General features: G+C 35.4%; 1 non-coding gene across 1 annotated transcript; it reads left to right on the top strand.

Annotated features, from left to right (window-relative positions):
- Nucleotides 1-291: 291 nt before the first annotated feature.
- On the top strand, nt 292-397 carry LOC138834240 (U6 spliceosomal RNA). Its single transcript, XR_011374016.1, has one exon. It is a non-coding gene; the product is annotated as a U6 spliceosomal RNA (small nuclear RNA).
- Nucleotides 398-16,276: the final 15,879 nt, after the last annotated feature.

The raw sequence follows: 16,276 nt of genomic DNA, 5'->3' as shown, positions 1-16,276 counted from the left end.
TTCTCTTTTGGAGGGAAGGGAAGCTGACAAAGAAATAAGCCAGAGTGTTAGAGAATTCCTTGTTTGTGTAAAGTTGACCTTTTCCCATGACTTTTATTTCATATTTTATTTAATATTTTAGTGAAGGCATTACTTTAGGAACACACACACACACACACACACACACACACACACACACACACACACACACACACACACACACACACACACACACACACACACAATAAACTTCTGAAAAGTACCAGATTCCCAAATCTAGATCTGAGAATCAAATATAAGTTTCATGTCACCGTGCTTGCTTCGGCAGCAGCACATGTACCAAATTGGAATGATACAGAGATTAGCATGGCCCCTGTGCAATGATGACATGCTAATGTGTAAAGTGTTCCTTATTTTTAAGTAAGCCAGACCCAAAGAAACAGGTGTCGTGGTTTCCCATATCTGCAATAACTAGTATATGTCTAGGATAATCTTACCAGACAAGCAGAAAAGGTCAAAAGCTATTTACATAAGACCATATAAGATGATATTAAGAGAAATGAACCCAAGACAGGGACACAAGAGATTTTTATCTTTGTTGCTGTTGTTTTTAATGTACTATGTGATTTTTTTGTTTCTTTTGTATGTTCTCCCCCTATGGCATAACCCCTGTTGTCACTGCATTTGATTCTGGTGCCCCGCATCTTGTATATACATTTTTCTAATTAGGGGAGGGGAAGGGAAATGACAACATGCTGAAACAATGATACAGGTTGACTCATTGTAACAGTGAGATGTTCAAGACACTACATTGAAAACGAACTTAACTTTAGGGAGGAGGGGAAGAAGGAATTGGAGAGGTGGGGAGGAAAGGGATGATAGGGGAAAAATAAAGGAGGGGGTAACAATGCTGGATAGGAAATTTACTCCTCACCTTACTCATGTAACTGTAACCCCTCTGTACAGTATCTTTACAATTATATATATATATGTATATATATATATATATATATATATATATAGAGAGAGAGAGAGAGAGAGAGAGAGAGAGAGAGAGAGATTCATGTCACATTTCTTGTCATTCTCTTCTTATTCTACTCAAATTGTATGGCTGGGAATTCTTTCTTGTTTTTATATAATGAAATGTCAATAATATTTTTATGCTATAGAAAGGAGCAGAACATACAGAGCAGAAAGAAATTTATAGATGTTTTAGTTCAGTGGTTCCAAATCAGGAGTGATTTTAACAAATTTGGAAGTACCAGGAAAAATTTGTGTTTGTCACAACTGGAGACTTGTGACACCTAGTGGAAAGAGGCTGCAGATGTGGCTAAACACGCTTATCTGCATGTCTATACCATCTGCAAATAAAAATTACCCAGTCCAATGGACAGTAATGCTAAGACAGAAAAAAGCTAATAAAATTATACTGACAACATCTTTCAAAATGGTTAAGGAGACAAATTTTACCTCATGTCTATTGCATCATCATCAAAAAATAATAACATGGGGTCAGAGATTTCAACTGTTACCCAATGGCCAACAATTTTGTGATAAGACAATAGGAGAATAAGAACAAAAAGTTAAAAGTGTTTACTTAACTTGTCATTGTAGTTTACCCTGGAAAGAAAGAAATGGCTAAGCTGTGAATCCAATTCATTCCCATAGAAATGGGCCCATACAGGTCCCAACTTGTACAGATGCATTTTCTGGTCACTCATTCTATCACACAGAACAGCACTATCCATCTAGGTGGTTTTGCTGCTTAAATTTATGGCAGGGAAGAATACTTTTATTGCTAATAATGACCTAAAAAGTTTTAAAGTTACTGTCAGATGCTGTTTAATAATATCAGTCTTTGAGAAGAGTCAATTCTATATGCAGTCCATCAGGTCCCTGCCCCTAAAAGTTTATAGTCTCATTAATATGCTTTATGTAGATGTAGACATGACCCAACCCTTACTTGTTCTTTATATGCACATTTTCCTCAGAACATTAGGTACCAGTAAATGAAACAGTGGAAGATATTTGAGAACAGAGAAGTACTTAAATTTTAATTTTCTTACATTAAAGTCAAAGAATTATCTATACCTTTCAATCATAACTATCTATTTTTAATCAGGTTGCTTCAGTTTAGAGAATATTGTGTTAAAACAAATTGCATATTCTGAAGAGAGGTGCCATTTTGTAGGGGATCACTGAGGAAATAATGTAATGCTCAAGAAGAAGCTCCCATGCCAAACTCTAAATCATATCAAACTCTAAATCTGAAGGCAGAAAGAAAAACAGCAATAATGCAAGATATCAGGAACTGTGAGAGTAGAATGAAGTTAAGATCAAGTTTAAAACTAAGAGTGATCTACTCAGAAGACTGAGATCTGAGGATCGTGGTTTAAAGTCAGCTCAGGCAGGAAAGCCTGTGAGACTCTCATCACCAATTAATCACCAGAAATTGGAAATAGGTTTGTGGCTCAAGTGGTAGAATGCTAGCCTTGATCTGAAGAGCTCAGGGTTAGCACCCAGGCCCAGAGTTCAAGCCCCACAAGGACAAAAAAAAAAAGACTATGAGTGATGTTTTATGTAAAGAAAAAAGGGATTTTCTCATAAGATCTGATCAAAGCTCAATAATGGGGATTTGACTGTAGTATGAACAAGAAGAAAATGCTGAGATTATACAGTCCTGAATTTCTTTGGCTTAGACCCCCCCAAAATAAGGAATCTCAGCTGTCATATTTTTATAGTCAGAGTCCCACAAAGGCTCTAATGTTAAAGCACCAGCACTATTGGGTGGTATTATTATAACATTAGCCTTTAACCATATGGTAGAAGGAATGTAGTTTATTGAGGGTACACCCTTTAAGGAGATATTGGACACTTGATTTCTGTCCTGATATCCCTCATTCCCTTTCCTTCCTCTTATTTTCTCTTTCTCTCTACTTCCTCCTCTCCATTAGGTGAGCAGCTTTTGTCCTATAAGCACTTTACTATGATCTGCTGGCAACCATAGATCCCAAAACAACAATACCAAACAATGATGAATTTAAATCAAGAAAACATAATTTATCATGTCAAAGAGTATGTGTATATACATACATATATATGTTCCTATATATATATATATATATATATATATATATATATAATCATTCAATTTGTTTACTTGTAGATTTATAGGCACATTCTACTTACCACAAATGAGGGAAACCTTGCAACCTATGTTACATTTGCTCTGACTTACCTTGCTTAATATAATTTTATCCAAGTTTTTCCATTTCCTTACAAATGGAGCAATATCATTCTTTCTGCTGGATGAGTAGGATTCCATTGTGTATATATACCACATATTTTTGGTCCATTTATCCTCTGAGGAGCACCTGGGTTGATTCCATGGCAAATAATGTTGCAATGAACATGGTTTTGTTGGTGGCTTTAGTATGGCCTGTTATTATTATTTTTTTGTCAAATGGGTAAATGCTCACATTTTCTTGATCCATTCATCCACTGAGGGGCATCTAGATTGGTTCCATATCTTAGCTATGGTAAATAATGCTGCAATAAACATAGTTGTACTAGTAGCTTTAGTATGGTCTTGTTGATCATCATTTGGGTAAATGCCCAAAAGTGGGATTGCTGGGTCATAGGGGAGCTCTATATGGGGTCCTTTTTTTTTTCTTTTTGTCTTGTTTGTTGGTTTGTATTTGGGAGGTCTTGGGAGAGCAGAAAAGGTGAAACAGGCTGAACAAATACAATAGTGTTACTTAGGAAATGACCTATATATTTTGTGGATAGGGGTGGGAGGGACAAACTGAAAGACAGCAAGAGAAGGGGTGACATGGTTCAAAAAGAATTGTAATTATTACTCATTACCTGATACATGTAACTCAGTACCTGTATATAAACTCTACAATAACAATAAATAAAAAATTAATAACCAGCACAAAATGGACTAAAGGTGTGGCTGATATGTTAGAGCACTTACCTAGCAAGCCCCAGTAACTTCCCCAAAAATACTGAATTGAAAATCAAATATGAAAATTATCAACATAAATAATTTGAGGGTCCTCAGTAATTAATGCACTAAAACTCATATAGATTTAAAACAATCAATTTCCTAACAAATGGGGTGATGTCCTTCTTCTGATGGAGGCATAGAATTCCATTGTATAAATATAATACATTTTCTTGATCCATTCATCTACTGAAGGGCATCTGAGTTGGTTCCATAGCTTAGCTCTGGTGAATAATGCTGTGATAAATATAGTTGTGCTGGTAGCTTTAGTATGGCCTTGTTTGTGATCATTCAGGTAAATGCCCAAAAGTGGGATTGCTGGGTCATAGGGGAGCTCTAGGTGGAGTCTTTTGAGGAACCTCCATACTACTTTCCAAAGTGGTTGAACAAGTTTACACTCCCACATACAACACGTAGGGTTCCCTTTGGGCCAAATCCCCTCCAGCATCTGTTGTTATTAGAGTTCTTGATTCTAGCTATTCTAACTGGGGTGAGGTGGAATCTCAATGTTGTTTTGATTTGCATTTCTTTTATGGCTAGAGAAGTTGAGCTTTTTTTTTTCATATGTCTATTGGCCATCCTTCTTTCCTCTTCAGAGAAGTTTCTCTTTAAGTCTTTAGCCCACTTATTAATGGGGCAGTTGTTTCTTTGAGGATTTGTTGTTGCAGGATTTAATTTTTTGAGTTCCATAAGATGATGTTAAGCAAAATGAACCCTAAGATAGGGACACAGTGGTTTTTTTCTTTCTTGCTACTGTTTTTAAGATATTTAAAATGTACTGTGTGATTTTTTTTTGTTTCTCTCTTTTTTTTAAGATTTTTATAGTGAAAATACTGTACAAAGGGGTTACAGTTACATGAGCAAGGTGATGAATACATTTCTTATCCAGCATTATTGCCTCCTCCTTTGCTTTTCCCCTACCATTCCTTCCCTCCCACCTCCTCAGCTACAGCCCCCATCCCTCACTTCCCCCTCCTCCCCCAACAAAGGAGGTGGTTAACAATGCTTGAAAGGAAATGTACTCATTACCTTATTCATGTAACTGTAAACCCTCTGTACAGTATTTTTACAATAATAAACATATAAACAAAGAAATCAATGAAACATGAACCAAAATGAACTTTTCATCCTTTTGTGTGGTTTGCATCCTGATTGTGTCAGCGACAGAAAGCTAAGATAATAGTGGGTCTCTAGTACACTTCAGACTCTATCAGGTTGTAGAGATTATAAGGTGTGACCACAGAATGGAAATAGTGTGAAAGATACACTAGTTCTAAGAAAGTGAATAGAAAAGTCACTGATATATAAACTAAATACTTTTATTTTTTATTTTATTGTAAATATGATATACAAAGGGATTACAGTTACATGAGTAAGGTAATGAGTATATTTCTTCTGGAGCATTGTTACTCCCTCCTTTGTTTTTCTCCTACTATCCCTTTCCTCCCCCACTTTTCCCACTTCTATAACATGTATTTATTGTTATTGTGAGGTGATGTACAGAAAGGTTACAGTTACATAAGTCAGGTAATGAGTACATTTCTTTTTTAATCATATCACCCCTTCCCTTACTCTCTCTCACCTTTTCCCTCCCATCCCTACCCACAGGTAGTTGGGTTTTTTTAATTTTTTTTGTTGGTCATGGGGCTTGAACTCTGGGCCTGAGCGCTGTCCCTCAGCTCTTCAGCTCAAAGCTAGCGCTCTACCACTTGAGCTACAGCACCACTTCCAAATTTATTTTTTATTGTTATTAAAAAGATGATGTACAGAGGGATTACAATTACATGCTAGGTAAGGGGTACATTTCTTTCTGTACAATGTCACCCCTTACCTTGCTTTCCCCCAGTTTTTCCCTCTCATCCCCACCTACAAGTTATATAGTTCATTTTCAATATAATATCCAGTGAGTACCATTGTTGCATTTGCTCCTCCTTTCTCCTTCCATATCTGTGCCTACCTTGAACTTCCCAAGACATATAAACAAGCAGAGCATAATATCTAAAATAACAAAAATGAAAAAAACCCTCCTGCTTCCATTTCCTGGAATTCATTTTGGCAAGTTTATTTTGTATACTCAGATGCACATAGGCATTATTCCTTTCTGTTCCTCTCCCAAGAGTATCTTCCTTTAATCTCACTGTGTGAATACTTAAGAGATCTGCATAATTTATTATGTTCTAGCATTTTAGATCTAGCTCCTGAATAGGAGAGAAAACATATGCAATCTGTGTCTGTGTGTTTGGCTTACCTCACTTAATTTGTTCTAGGTTCATCCATTTCCCTGCAAATGACATAATATTATTCTTTCTAATGTCTGTGTAAAATTCCATTCTGTATAGGTTCATTTTTTGATCCACTCATCTATTACATGGCATGTGGGCTTTTTCCACAGCTTGTCTATTGTGAATAGTGCAGCAATGAACACAGATGCAAGTGTCTTTAAAGTATCCTGACTTATGATGTTCTGGGTGGACCTAGGAATGTATGGCTGGGTTGTATAAAACTATATTTAGTTTCTGGAGGACCCTCCAGACTAATGTCCAGAGTAGTTGTACATTTCCATCACATGCCCACCAACATTTTTTAATTAATTTTATTGTCAAGGTGATGTACAGAGGGGCTACAGTTGCATATGTAAGGTAGTGAGTACTTTTTTGTCAAACTTGTTACCCTTACCCTTTTTCCTCCCACTTTTCCTCCCTCCCAACCCATCCCCAAGTTGTACAGATCATTTCCAACATAGTGTCTTGCGAGTATCACTATTGCATTGGTTTGCCCTTTGTTCTTTGTCTCACCAGTTTTCTGTTGTTCTTCCCTTCTGTGATTCAGATAAATGTATATACAATACTCAGGGTACCAAAATCAAATGCAGTGACAAGGGGGAACAAAACATGGGAAAAGAATAAAGAAAAAAGAAGTAACTTCACATTTAAAACCATAGCAATAGGGCTGGGAAGGTGGCTCAGTGGTAGAGCACTTGCCTTGCATGCCTGAGGCCCTGGGTTCGATTCCTCAGCACCACATAAGCAAAAAGAAAAAAGCCGGAAGTGGCGCTGTGGCTCAAGTGGTAGAGCGCTAGCCTTGAGCTGAAGAGCCGAGGGACAGCGCCCAGGCCCAGAGTTCAGGCCCCACGACCGGACCCCCCCCCCCCAAAAAAAAAAACCATAGCAATAAAGCAGAACCTCGTTTTTCCATATCTTGGAGTTCATTTCAATTAGTATCATCTTATATGATCATATGTACACAGCTCTTGAGCTACTGTATTCTTCTGCTAGGACTATCTTAAACATATACTAATTATTACAAATGAGGGAAACCATGGAATCTATATTTCTTTGGGTCTGGCTTTTTTCATTTAACATGATTTTTTCCAAGTCTTTCCATTTCCTTAGGAATAGGGCAATGCCATTCTTTCTGATGGAAACATAGAATTCCATTGTGTATATATACCACATTTTCTTGATCCATTCATCTACTGAGGGGCATCTGGGTTGGTTCCATATCTTAGCTATGGTAAATAATGCTGCAATGAACATGATTGTGTCACCACAAGTCACATAGTTCATTTTCCACATGGGATCTAGTGAGTACCACGGCTCTATTTTTTCAACCTTTGTCCCACCTTTTCTATTTCCCCCTCAAGCTCCCAAAGGCAAACTAACAAGCTAGAAGGGAAAGACAACAAAAACAAAAGAAACAACAACAATAAAAACATCTAGTTTCTACTTTGTGGAGCTCATTTCTTGGCCATCCAAATACTGAAAAGATAAGACAAAATTTAAGAAAGAACAGAGATACAGTGTGTTGGGAAGATCAGAACACAAAGATGTTTTTGAATAATAAATTTTAAGCAACTATCATCTATATGAAAGTTATAGGGTGGTTGGAGAGGATAAAAGAGAGAATATGTCATTGGCTACAGAAAGGATCTAGATTTCAATTTTCCTTTTTTCCACAGTAGTTTCTTGTTTGCATAATTGAAAATCTCATTTTTTGTATAGACTACTAATATCATAGAGTCTCACACATATGTAGAATCTCAGTAAGTTATTTTTCTGTTATTACTGTCATGAAAACTTATTTTATTCTACTTCTGGTCTAAGACAAGTTCCTGGATTTAACTTCCAATCTCATGTGCTCACCACATACTCCTCACAATTCTTCCCCAGCCATTCCCTGAATTATAGACAGAGTATAAACTTTGCTGTACTTTATAAGCCTTCTTTCTGCTTGACTCATGTTCTAATTCCCCCTAGATATCAATTCAACCTTTTTCTTAGCTTTGTTATAAGATTTTTTTCTTCTTTGCTCATTATAGTTCTGGGAAACTTTAAAGACAGTGATCTTTCCATGTTGATCTAAACTAAAATAAACGAATGTGCCTGCTTTAGTTTTATTTTGTTGAACTTGGCTGTTGGCTTTCCAAGGAATTTCACTATATGAGGTCTCACCTGAATCTACCTTATTTCAGTTAATAGATTTATATATATTTGAATATTATACAATGTTTGTAAGCTAAATCTAGCTTCCATATATAAGAGAAAACACAAATTGTTTGTTTGGGGGGCATTGTTTGCTTCACTTTACATAATTTTCCCATCTTCCTTTACAAATAGTACAATGTTATTCTTTCTGATGGATGAGTAAAATTCCATTGTGTATATATCCCACAATTTCTTGATCCATTCATCTATTGAAGTACCTGGGCTGATTCCATACCTTGGCCATGGAGAACAATAAAGCCAAAATCAAAGTTCAGCAAAATAAAACACGGAAAGTAGGTACTCAAAAGGGATGGGGTGGAGCCAAGAGGAAAGGGTATATGAATGAAGAATAGAATAGGGGAAAATGAAGACAAGTATCCAATGTATATCCTACAAAATTAAGCAGGATGAGGGAAGAGGGGAGTAGGAAGTGATGGGTAAGAATATTGAAAGGGGTGATATTGATCAACATAGATAAATTCCCTTGCTAAATAACAACTCCTTTGTAAAACCACTTAAAAATAATTTGAAATTTTTTGAAAAGAAAAATTAAACTATCTCAGGTTAGTTAGAACAGACCTCAGTATCTTTGATCTGTTGTTTAAACTCTAGACTTTTCATCTTTTATAAAGTGACATTATTTAAAAGTGCATTAACGTACATTGTAATAGGTTGATAGACTTCTCTCTGCTTTGAACTATAGGCTTAATAGAGTATGAAACATATTAGCAACTAAAAAGAAAACTCAGTATAAAAGAGAAGTAAATCTAAAATAGTTCCAGAGAGTGATGGCCACTCTCTGGTCTCTTGGTCATTTTGAGGAACTCCCTTTCACTGACAGCATATGTACACATTCATAAAACATTTGCTCTCAAACTCCAGGAAAAGCTAACTCTTCTCATCCGAGTTAGGAATGGACCCTGCTGTATCTATCATGTACTGTGCAATTAGCCAGTTTTACTGTGCTGTGAAGAGCATGATGTATAAAATTTACCAGAGCACCATTTAGTGGGGCTACTAGGAATCAGCAGATAATACAGTTTATATATATATGTATATATATATATACATATATATATATGAAGTATATGTGAAATATAGAGGCTGATAAATTCTGCCAGAGACAAAGAGAGAAGTCAGATGTTCTTACTATCATGCTCTTATCAATTATTGCACAGTATAAATGTAAAGCTACCTGATTATTTATGAATACCTGTATTTATTTTGTGATGATCTCTTTTACAGTGATGAGTAAAGAAACTTCAGACAAACAAAAATTCTTTTCACAGAAACTGATCATGCTTGTGGTATTATAGATGAAAGAAGAAGAATTTAATAAAATTAATTGTGCTGAGCGAGTTACACATTTTAATTCAACAGACAACTATTATTGAAGATATCTCATTCTTAATAACTCGCTCTGAGGTTGGCAAACACCTTTGTATACACTACAGATGACTAATTCTATTAAAAGTATGGTCAACAGCCAGGCACTGTTGGCTCATGCCTGTAATACTAGCTAAGATCAGGAGGCTAAGATCTGTGGATCATGGTACAAAGTCAATCCAGGCAGGAAATCCATGAGACTCTTCTCCAATTCACCACCAGAAAACCAGAAGTGGAGCTGTGCCTCAAAGTGGTAGAGTACTAGCCTTGAACTATTATCTATCTATCTATCTATCTATCTATCTATCTATCTATCTATCTATCTATCTATCTATCTATCTATCTATCTATCTATCTATCTATCTATCTGTCTGTCTGTCTATCTATGTTTATATATATATATATATATATATATATATATATATATATATATATAAACTACCTTGACCATATTGATTCTCAGTCACTCTTTCAGTTCACCTAACAACCATATGTCCAACACAAAGTGACTTGCTTTCCTGTCATTCATTCTGGTGTGTGTTTGTAATCATACCAAGGGGTTTTGTGATGATATTTCAGATATGTATATATTATATTTTAATCAGAGTAACCCTTTCTATTTCTTTACCTTTCCCCATGTCTCCAACAACAGCTCTCTCATCAACAGCTTTCACTGAGATTCATTATGTCATTTACATGAATAACTGCATGTATTTAAAATTATTCTTCATCTATTCTTTGACCCTCCTTTCCACCTATCTGGCTACCCTAACCAGTCTCATAGTTAAAAATCATGCTCTTGAATTGTGGCTGTGTGAAAAATTATAGTACTATATTGAATGAGAATAGACAGATGTTCTTGACATGTTCATGACTTTAAGGGACCCAATTTCAGTTATTCCTTATTTATTATGATATTGGTTGAAGGTTTGTCATATAGCCTTTATTGTATTGAAGTAGATTCTTTCTATTCCAATTTTCTTCAGAGCATTTATCACAAAAAAATGACTTTTGGCAAAGGCATTTTCTGTATTTTACTTATGTTATTGATTTACATGGGCATTTACATAGGCATTCCTGGGATGAAGCCAATTTCATCATGGTGTGTGATCTTTTCAATATGTTGTTTAATTCAGTTCACTAGAATTTTATTGGGACTTTATCATCAATATTTATGAAAGAGATTGATCTATAATTCTCTTTTACATTGTGTCCGTCATTCATTAATAATTAGATAAATAGATGATAGAGATAGATAGATAGATAGATAGATAGATAGATAGATAGATAGATAGATAGATAGATAGATAGATAGATAGATAGATGTAGCATAACTAATGTCAGTTCGTCCTTGACTTTGTTAAAAATTACTAACAAGCTGGAAGCTTGTTAGTAAGCTCACATCTATAGCACTGGCTACTCAGGAGACTGAGATCTGAGGATCATAGTTCAAAGACAGCCCAGGAAGGAAAGTCCATAAAAATTCTTCTCTCCAATTAACCACCAAAAATCTGGAAGTGGAGTTACGGCTCAAGTTGATGGACAGCACCTAGACCCAGAGTTAAGTCCCACACAAATTACTAACATTTTCCTAGAAGAACAGTTCATACATGTCAGATGTTTCACTCCTTCATCATCAAGTTATGTCATTACTTTTATTTATATCATATTTCATTTTGTAAACTTATTAATTCTAATTAATGAATAGTTGTATTGTTTTTTGTCTTCGATTTTTGTTTGTTTTTATTATCTTGACATTATGAGGGCTGGAACTCAGGGAGTCACACTCTTGTTCATCTTTCTTAATCATGGCTGGTATCCTGCCATTTCAGCAGTGCTTCTAATTTGGCATTTTGCTGGTAGATGAAATTTCAAGGAGTTTCTGCTCAGGCTGCCTTTGAAATGTGACCCGCTGGGTCGCAGCCTCCCAAACATTTAGGATTACAGGCATGAGACACCCTTACCCAATGATATTGTGATTTTAATGTCCATTTTTTGTAGATGTTTATTGTCCATTTGGATATCTTCCTAAAGTGTGCCATGTATGAAGGAGTATTTTTTTCTTGATGATCTATAGGAGTACGATGTATTTCTGTGATATGTATCCCTTGTCAGACATATATGAATTTTATGAATGCTTCTATCTAAAGTTTCACTTTTTCCTTTCTTAATGCTACTTTTTGATTAACCAAAATTTCCAATTTGCTTTTATTTGCTGTTTGTTTCATTTAGTCCTGTTAAATAAAATTTCTATTGGGTGATTTTCTTGGAATAAGTTCTGCCCAATACACCAAACAATGTGGAGTTATTTGTGTTAATATCCCACATCACCAAGACAAAACGAATTTATCTGATCTTCTTAGAAATCAGGCTACAAATAGAGATTATCTCTCAATGTCTAAAAAGGCTAGCATGACAAGTAAGTGCTCTCTAACTTTTACATAGAGTTTTATTTTGAAATGGCCAACCTGTTTCTGCTCTCTTCAGCCCTTTTAATTTTACTATTTTACCATAAAAGTTTGCCTCCTCTTCTCCATTCAAGACATCCATTTTGCCTTGGAGCATATATGTAGTATTTTCATTGTAGAACCACAATAATACCACTAGATCTTTAATTTTGTTTGTAACTTTGTCTTTTGACAAATGTTCAATATTTTTACCTATGGTATGTTGACAAAGAAGTCCTATATATTTCCCCCATCACATTTAGGGTTGTAGTCTATCTTAATTTGCAGTGCAGGGTTTTCTTTTTTTCTGGAACATTCAGTAGTTCTGATGACATTTACTAAAAAGACCTTTCCCCTCATGGAATCTTATTGCTATAGTCTTTACCAAAATCATTCTTTCTCTTTTACATCAAACTAGAGAGTGCAAATAGCTTTATTATATGGTCATTATGAAATCCAACACAAAATATTATATGGAGATCAGATAAAATTTGAGGTCAACTTAAGGATATAAGCAAGCTAGACCTCATATTAATTTAAAAATTAAAAGCCAACATCATATATTATTTCTCTGTAATTATTTATTCATACCAGCTATAAGGAACACTCAACTTCTATTTCATATTTCATATTGCTCCCTCAATCAAATATATCTATTTCTATATCTCTATATCTATCTGTTTATCTACCTTTCTCTTCAGTTTATTTTTAATGTGTATTTTTTATTGTAAAGATACTGTACAAAGGGGTTACAGTTACATGAGTAAGGTAATAAGTACATTTCCTATGGAGCATTGTTACCCCTCCTTTGTTTTTCCCCTACAATCCCTTCCCTCTCCACCTCCCCAACTCCTATCTCTTCAGTTTCTAAATGATCTTGACCTGAAAATTTCTTCTGCTTGTTTCCATGAAAGTCTCTTCCTCTCAACTACAACAGTATGTGCTTGGTAAAATAGAGACAGTCCCTTACTCTGCAGATGACTTTGGATATAAAATTCCTCATCCATCAAGTGATGGAATCAAAGGGTAGATCTAAAAGCACCTTTACCTCCTCTGCTATTCTAAGATTCACTGGAGGAACTGGACGGTGTGCCTTGATTAACAATATGTGCTTCACCATTCATTACAGGGTTTGATAGGAAGGAAATGTATTACAAGGTTTTCCCCTCTCACATCATTTATCCAGCTAGTCAATCCAATGAACTCAATTAAAATTCAAAGTTTTAATTCATTTGTCTGATGTTTTTTTAAAAAAAGAAAGAAAACCCCATAAGTGTAAATCTTTTCCCTCTCTCCTTCCAGGCTTGGCAGCGGTCATGTGCTTTTAATTTGAGCTTACCTCAGCCATTTGTGGCGACTCAGATTCATTATTCTTCACTCCTGTGTATTGATTACATATTTGTGTCTTTTACTCTAGATAGGGATGGCAATTTGCTTGAACAGAATGTTAGAAATGTGCTACAAAGATTATAAATTACCCAGAAATTACTAAAATTATTAGAGAATTAAGTGCTGTTAAATGGCTCTTGGCCAGATTAAATAGGTCAGCCTCACACATGCTATATTTGTAAGTGTTTTTTATCATGGGTCTCACATGGCCTGCTGAAGCTAATCCCTACATCAGAAGTTCTGCGATGTGGTGAAACCCCTTATGTCAAAATAAATTTCCCACAGCTGTATATTTTCACTGATGCTTTCTTTCCTAAATGTCATGTTTACTTGTTTTCAGTATGCGGTCATTTTACACATTAAAATCAAACAAAGAAAATAGGTTTCAAAAAAGCAAAGATGACTGTGTTCTTTTTAAATTTCCATAACATAGTTTCATAAATAATACTAGAAAACAATGGATATTTGTTAAATGAATGAATAACTTCAGAGTTTTAAATGAATAAATCGATGTATTTAGTTGTACCTTTATTATTTTCTTTTTTTAATTTTTAATGTTTTTATTGTGAAAATACTGTACAGAGGGGTTACAATTACATGTGCAAGGTAATGAGTACATTTCTTATCAAGTATTGTAGCCTCCTCCTTTGTTTTTCCCCTACCATCCCTTCCTCCCATCTCCGCAACTACACTCTCCACCCCCACTGTAAAATTCGTTTTTCGACATAGCGTCTTATACATCTCATTCATCAGAAAGAATGACATTGCCCCATTTGTTAGGAAATGGAAAGACTTGGAAAAAAATATATTAAGTGAAGTAAGCCAGACCCAAAGAAACATAGGTCCCATGGTTTCCAATATTTGCAATATATAGTATATGTCTGGGATAAGCAGAAAAGGTCAGATAAGGTGATGTTAGGCGAAATGAACCCCACGATAAGGACACGTGGTTTTTTCTTTCTTTCTATTGTTTCTAACGTATTTATAAGCTACCACGTGATTTTTTTGTTGCTTTGTATGTCCCTCCCCCACTGTATAACTCCTTTATATTTTCTTGAAAATTCTTGTCCTCTCCTAACAAGGATTTATTGTTATATCACTTAAGCACTTACTCAATACAGCTAATATGCTTAGAGTTTTGACAGGTTTTAGTTCCCTCCTGTATCACTCAACACAAATACAGGACAAAATTACCATTATTACTTTCAAATTCGCATTTATGAGCTCAAATGTAGAAATGATAAATAATTTACTCAAGTATCAATTAAACAGTAACAAAATCAGCATTATTATTCAATTGTAAATAACAAACTAGGCATGGAGAAAAGCAGGAAAAAACAACATAAACCAACTAATATGAAAATAGTCACTCCCTGAGAACATTACAGGAAGGAAAAGAAGAAACCCTAGGTCTCCTTGGCCCAGGCCGAAATTTTCTTAATAAAGACTCAGAAACACAACAAATCAAAGAAAGGTTGGACAAATGGGATTGCATGAGTCTGCAGAGCTTCTGCATGGCAAAGGACATAGCTAGCAAGATCAATAGAAAGCCCACAGATTGGGAGAAGATCTTCACTAGCCATACAATGTACAGGGGTCTCATATCTAAAATATACCTGGAACTCAAAAAAATAAATCCCCCAAAGAAACAACTGCCTGATAAACAAGTGGGCTAAAGACTTAAAGAGAAATTTCTCTGAAGAGGAAAGAAGGATGGCCAATAGACACATGAAGAAATGCTCAACCCCTCTAGCCATAAAAGAAATGCAAATCAAAACAACATTGAGATATCACCTCACCCCAGCTAGAATGGCTAGAATCAAGAACTCTAATAACAACAGATGCTGGAGGGGATGTGGACAGAAGGGAACCTTACTGCATTGTGGGTGGGAGTGTAAACTTGTTCAACCACTTTGGAAAGTAGTATGGAGGTTCCTCAAAAGACTCCACTTAGAGCTCCCCTATGACCCAGCAATCCCACTTTTGGGAATTTGCCCAAATGATCACAAATAAGACCGTACTAAAGCTACCAGCACAACTATGCTTATTACAGCATTATTTACCATAGCTAAGATATGGAACCAACCCAGATGCCCCTCAGTAGAGGAATGGATCAAGAAAATTTGGTATATATACACAATGGAATTCTATGCTTCCATAAGAAACAATGACATTGCTCCATTTGTGAGGAAATGGAAAGACTTGGAAAAAAATTATATTAAGTGAAGTAAGCCAGGCCCAAAGAAGCATAGGTCCCATGGTTTCCCTTATTTGCAATAACTAGTATATGTGTGAGACAAGCAGAAATGGTCAGATAAGTTGATGTTAAGCGAAATGAATCCCAAGATAAGGACTCAAACGTTTTTTCTTTCTAGCTATGTGTCTAACATATTTATTTATAAGATATTTCTTTGTTGCTTTGTATGTCCCTCCACCATGGTATAACCCATGCTTTCACTGTACTTGATGTTGGTATAATTTATGCAGGGGAAGGGAAAAAACAAATTGTTTAAATAGGGATACAGGTGGACCCATTGCACTAATGAGATGTACAAGATGTTATGTCAAAAATGAACTTTACA

Source organism: Dipodomys merriami, unplaced genomic scaffold, assembly GCF_024711535.1.
Source record: "Dipodomys merriami isolate MVZ:Mamm:240054 unplaced genomic scaffold, mDipMer1.0.p SCAF_21, whole genome shotgun sequence".
Taxonomy (NCBI): domain Eukaryota; kingdom Metazoa; phylum Chordata; class Mammalia; order Rodentia; family Heteromyidae; genus Dipodomys; species Dipodomys merriami.
The sequence above is the reverse complement of the archived record's forward strand: the minus strand, read 5'-3'. Positions and strand labels throughout refer to the sequence as shown.